Raw genomic sequence first — 6,242 nt, 5'->3', positions numbered from 1 at the left:
CTAGATTGAAGTACCTTCTAGTGGGCATTATTTAGATGGATTTTCACGCGTGTAAATATTCCATTTCTCTAAATACCTGCAGGTTGTTGAACTATAATGTACGTACATGTAATATGCTGGGGTACCCTAGGGGGTGAGGTGGAATGTTTAGACTGCCCCCCCACCCATTTTCCACTTACACACACAGGGAGGGTGCCCTGTCCGCACTAGCGGCTCATAAACTAAGGATTTTTCCCTACAGGGTACTCACACAGGAGAGGCTAACGAGGATGGCCACGACCCTCCTACACCTCCCTTCAGCAAAGAGCGTCGGCTAGTCTCTCGGAGACGGCGCCGCTTACTCTGATTGCATCCAGTGAGATGATCAGACTGTCAGTAGCCCACACGGAAAGGAAAGGGGAAGGGAAGATGGGTACACACACTCCTAGACCCAGGCAGCTTCCTCACCGGACGATGCCAGGTCAAGTCAGCCCACCATGGGTCGGACCTCCTAAAGATCCACTAGTTACCGGGCTTGCGTTAGAGTAGTCCTGGTCACGAGCTTTTGCTTCACAGGGTACTCTGGGCGTCTTCCGGTAACAGTCATTCACACTGGCCCCCAGTACCATTCTGCATCTGATCTTGCTTTTTAGCTACAACAGGGAGAGAGTGCACTAGGACATAGGGTCTCCCCTTTCTAGACAGATCCCTCCTTTGTCCCTGCACTATCCCTAACCTGCTTTTTGGATCCTTGCACTCTGCCAGACAGAGGGAAGAACTGGAGCTACAGTGGGGTATTTTTACAAGAGCTCTCCATACAAACAGCTTCAGAAGCTACCCATTTACTGACAAAACAGGAGTAATTGGAGGATCGTGTTATAATTAAGTGATCCTTCCGGTGGTCACCTTTCTGGTCCTCTAGTTGATATTGAGGCCAGTCTACTATACAGAACTTTTTAGTTTGCTTTTAGTTAGTGGATCTGATCCAAGCACTTCCCAATTCGCTAGAATGCATTCTAAGGGTGTACACCGTGTCCTGCCTGTACTCTGTCCCTGCCCCATATCCTAGGGTGACACTGGGCGTCCCCAGGTCATAACAGGCAAAAATCCAGACCACTGGACTGTTCCTACCTTATCCAAGGGACCGGTTCCTCACCGTCGCCCTCAACTGCTTCTCCACTACTCGAGCGCGTTGCACCGTTGTGCCCTCTGGGGTCAGTCGAACTGCGTCTCCGCCGAGGCCCCCGGTGAAGTCACCGGTGCGCGCTGGGCGTCGGTCGTCGCCGCAATCCGTCGACCACCAGAAGGGATCCAGGCAAGGCTAATTTTAGCCTCAATGCCCCACGTTGGGCGCCAAGAACTGTTGCCGGCAGACAACTGCCTGAGGCCAAGCAACAGCGGGGGGGTCCGTCGCCTGGTGTGCCGCGCCAATAAACACACCAGGGTGGAGAAGCAAACCAAGTTTATTTGAGATCTCAAAGCGGTGCAGGGAGATTGACTCAGATCAAGCACACCTAAAACAAGCAGTCTGTTCCTTTATATCCATGAGAACTTTTCTCACTCACTAGCAATCCCCCGTTTCCCCTCCCTCCTCCTCCTTCCTCCCCCTGTAGCAATTACGTAAGCGCAGGTGCATTAAGTAATCTTGGCCGCGGCAGCTCGTTAGTAAGTTTTCCTTCTGCAAGTTATCTTGTCCTTCTGCTAAAGGTGCACAGGCCTCATTATTTCTGCTTTAGACCAGTTAGAACTGTTGCAACTGATAACGGCTGTTACACCTGGCCTTTTAGGTCGATTAAAGTTCAAACATGGAGGGACTCTTGTCTGCTGAGGCCTAAAACCAGGAAGGCTCCATACTCTTGTGGCCTTCCACCCTCCCGAGTTACGTAGGGTTATGCTTAGTGACACCAACAAGCTGCCATGGCCAAGATTACTTAATGTACCTGCGCTTACCTAATTGCTACAGGGGAGGAAGGAGGAGGAGGAGGGTGGGGGAAGAAAGAAGAAAGAGAAAAAAAACTTATAAAAAGGGAAAAGCTGCTTGTGTAGTGGTGCATGATTTGAGGCGTTCATTTCCTTGCACCGCTTTGAGATCCCAATAAACTTTGCTTGCTTCTCCACCCTGGTGTGTGTTCATTGGCGCTTCGCACTCTGGGCAACGAACCACTGTTGCTTGCCTCGGGAACCGTCTGTGTCGGCAACAGAAGGCATCGCCCCAACCCTCGCTGGAACAGCCGCTCCCCAGTTCCTCCACAGAGCTGGGGAGGGAATCCAGTGCCCGGCCCCCGCAGGAAGGGCTGCTCTCCAGTCCCCTGGCAGAGTCGGAGAGGGAAGGCAGCGCCCTGCCCCTGCAGGAACGGCCGCTCCCCAGTTTCCTCACAGAGCCGGGGAGGGAAGGCTTCGCCCCGCCCCCGCAGGAATGGCCTCTACCCAGTCCCCTCACAGAGCCGAGGAGGGAAGACAGCGACCTACCACCGCTCCTGTCTCGGAGTGTGGTATAATCCGGTCCTGCACCCCTCTTCCTGGACCCCCAGTGACTCTCAGCCAGCCAGTAAAGCAGAAGGTTTATTCGACACAGGAATGGAGGTTACAGCATAGCTTGGAGGCACAACCATGACCACTCAATCTAGTTCTTCTGGGTGTTCAGGGTAGTTGGATCCCAGCTTGGGATACCCTGAATTCCAACCACCCACCCCAAAACAGAAACTGAACTGTCCTTCCTCCAGCTGGCCGATTCCTTTGTCCAGCTTCCCGGGCAAAGGTGCTGACACCCTCTCCCCGTACCTGGCTCAAGATACAGGCTTAAAAATCCTGTCCGTCACCTAATGTCCTCCCCAGCTCTCCCATCCCCCCACACAGACAGTCCCTACTGCATCAAATCTCTCCCCCCTTCGAGACTGAACTGAGCGGGGTAACTCTGACCAGTGACCTGGGGAAGTTCGCGTCCGCTATCAGTTGGCACTTCCCTTCACGTGGACCATGTCCATGTCATAGCCCTGCAGGAGCAGGCTCCACTTCAGGAGCTTGGCATTGGCTCCTTTCATCTGGTGCAGCCAAGTCAGGGGAGAGTGGTCGGTGTACACAGTGAAGTGTCGCCCAAAGACATATGACTCCAGTTTCTTAAGGGCCCACACCATAGCCAGGCATTCCTTCTCGATGGCCACGTAGTTCTGCTCCCGCGGTAGCAACTTCTTGCTCAGGTACACGATGGGGTGTCTCTCCCCCTTTTCATCCTCCTGCATTAACACCGCCCGCAGTCCCATGTCTGAGGCGTTGGTGAACACCATAAAGAACTTGTTGAAATCTGGGTTTGCCAGAAATGGGTCACTAACTAGAGTCTTCTTCAGCACCCGGAGAGCCTGCTGGCACTGCTCGGTCCAGACCACCTTGTCTGGCTTCCCCTTCTTGCACAGCTCAGTGATGGGGGCAGCTATGGCTCAAAAGTGGGGCACGAACCTTCGATAGTACCTCATCATCCCAATAAAGACCTGGACCTGGTTTTTGGTTTGGGGAGCAGGCCAGTCTCTGATCACCTCCACCTTGGCTGGTTCCGGCTTTAGGCAGCCACTCCCCACCCGATGGCCCAGATAAGATATTTCAGCCATCCCCACCTTGCACTTCTCAGCCTTTATGGTTAACCCAGCCTCCTGCAGTTGGTCCAGCACTTGTTTAACCTGGGACACGTGGTCCTCTCAGGTCCGGCTAAAGACGCAGATGTTGTCAATATACGTCACGGCAAAATGCTCCATCCCCCTCAGTAGTTGATCCCACAGGCGCTGGAAGGTGGCTGGCGCTCCCTTGAGGCTGAAGGACAGGGTCAGAAACTCGTAGAGCCCCAGAGGGGTGATAAAGGCCAATTTCAGCCTGGCATCTGCGTCCAGTGGCACTTGCCAGTAGCCATTTGTAAGATCCTCGGAGGGGAGGTACCAAGCGCCTCCCAGCTTCTCTAGAAGCTCATCAGGCCTGGGCATGGGGTAGGCAACAGATACGAAGATGGCACTGAGCTTTCGATACTCAACACAGAACCGGATCAACCCATCCCTTTTGGGGACCAGCACAACTGGAGAGGCCCAAGGCCTGGAAGACGGCTGGATCACCCCCAAAGCCAGCATGTCCCTGACCTCTCTTTCTAGGTCCTGGGCAGTTTTCCCAGTGACCCAAAAAGGGGATCATCTTATAGGAGGACGTGACCTGTTCTCCACCCAGTGGACAGTCAAATTAGTGCGTCTAGGCTGGTTGGAAAACAGCTGTCGGTATAGAGATGCAGCACCCCTGTGATCTCACCATGCTGGGTCGGGGTCAGCTGATCAGAGAGGGGAATTGCCTCCAGCGGGGAACCAGCTTTTGTCCCAGGAAATAGATCCATTAAAGCATCATCTCCCTGCTCCTCCCAATGTCCACACACGGCCAACACCACATTCCCCCGTCATGATATGGCTTCATCATATTCACATGGTACACCCAGCGGTGGTGCGCCCATTTCTACAGTTCCACCACATAGTTTATCTCATTCAGTTGCTTGACAACCTTGAAGGGCCCTTCCCGGGGTCCTGAAGTTTGTTCTTTCTCACGGGGATGAGAACCATCACCTGATCCCCGGTGGCGAAGGCATGGGCCCGCACCGTGTGGTCATATCAGACCTTCTGCTTCCTCTGGGCTCGGGCCAGATTCTCCCTGGGCAGGCCCAAGAGCTCGGCAAGTCTTTCCCGGAAGGTCAGGACATACTCCACCACTGACTCCCCATCGGGAGTGGCCTTCCCCTCCCATTCGTCTCTCATCAGGTCCAGGGGCCCCCTTACCCGCCTTCCATATAACAGTTAGAAAGGCGAAAACCCAGTAGATTCCTGGGGTACCTCCCTATACGCAAACAGCAGGTGGGATAAGTACTTGTCCCAGTCCTGTGGATGCTGGTTCATAAATGTTTTTAGCATCATCTTCAACGTCTCGTTGAATCTTTCCACCAGCCCGTTGGACTGCGGGTGATACGCTGAGGCCCGGCTGTGCCGGATCCAACATTTCTCCCACAAGCACCGGAGCAGGGTCCACATGAAGTTGGACCCCTGGTCTGTTAAGACTTCCTTGGGGAACCCCACCCAGCTGAAAATGGTCAGCAGCGCATCTGCCACAGTGTCTGCTTCGATAGAGGACAAGGCCACCGCCTTGAGATAGCGAGTGGCGAAATCTACCACCAGAATGAGGGATTTTTCTGCAACTCAGCCTGGAACTCAGCCGCTGAGACAGGGATGGAGACATGCTCTCTCTCTAGCTGGCTTGTTCTTAGGCCGCAGCCTTTCTGAGCCGTGTCCCTGGGCGTTCTCCTTAGGATGGGATTCTCCCTATTACCTCTTTGGGAGGTCCCAGGATGAGACTCTCTCTGCATCGCTGTGGGTCTGTTCCTTTGGGACGCCTCCCTGCCACCTCCCGACCAGATCTTCACAAACTCATCGGCCAGCCGCCCTGTATGTTGCGGGTCCTCTGGTTTTTGGTCCCTCAACCACAGCCTCAGGTCGGATGGGTACCGCTCATACAGTTGCTCCAGTCCTAGCAGTTTAACCAGGTCCCCCTTCATCTGGGCCCCACTGGCCCACTTGCTGGTGTATCCCTCCATGGGACGGCTAGTAGCAGATATGAGACCTCAGGGGGTTTATACTGACTCCGGAAACTCTCTCGGTACATCTCAGGAGTCAGCCTGAACTCGCGCAGCAGGGCCTGTTTGAATAGTTCGTAGTTCCCTTTCTCAGCATCTCCCAATTGGCGGTACAATGCCACGGCCTTGTGGTCCTGTAAGGGAGTGAGAACTTGGAGCCTGTCCGCAGGATCTACCTGGTGCAGTTCGCAGGCCATCTCAAAGGCATCCAGGAAGTCATCCATGTCCTCCCCCTCCTTACACTGAGCCAGAATGCACCTACCAAAGCTCCACGCAGTCCTGGGCCCCCCTCACTCCTCGCAGTTGGGGGCCCCGCTGTTCCTCAGCCTCGCCAGTTCTAGCTCATACTGACACTGTTATTCTTCATATTCGCTCTTTCTCACTTTTTCCTCCTGTTCTCGCTGTCTTTGTCTCTCTTCGTGTTCTCTCTGTCGCTCACGAACCTCCAGCTCTCTCAGTTTTAGCTCCCTCTCCCATTCCAGCCGCTTCTGCTCCACGGATGCCGATCATCGCCGGGACGATCCCCTGCTGGCCGGGGGTGTCACGGTGCCCTTGGTATTCGCTGGGCTCCTCCTGACCCTTCCCCTAGGTATAGGAAGGGGGGGGTCTCGGGAAGCCC

Source organism: Gopherus evgoodei, unplaced genomic scaffold (genome assembly GCF_007399415.2).
Source record: "Gopherus evgoodei ecotype Sinaloan lineage unplaced genomic scaffold, rGopEvg1_v1.p scaffold_72_arrow_ctg1, whole genome shotgun sequence".
In the NCBI taxonomy this organism is placed as follows: Eukaryota; Metazoa; Chordata; order Testudines; family Testudinidae; genus Gopherus; species Gopherus evgoodei.
The sequence above is the reverse complement of the archived record's forward strand: the minus strand, read 5'-3'. Positions refer to the sequence as shown.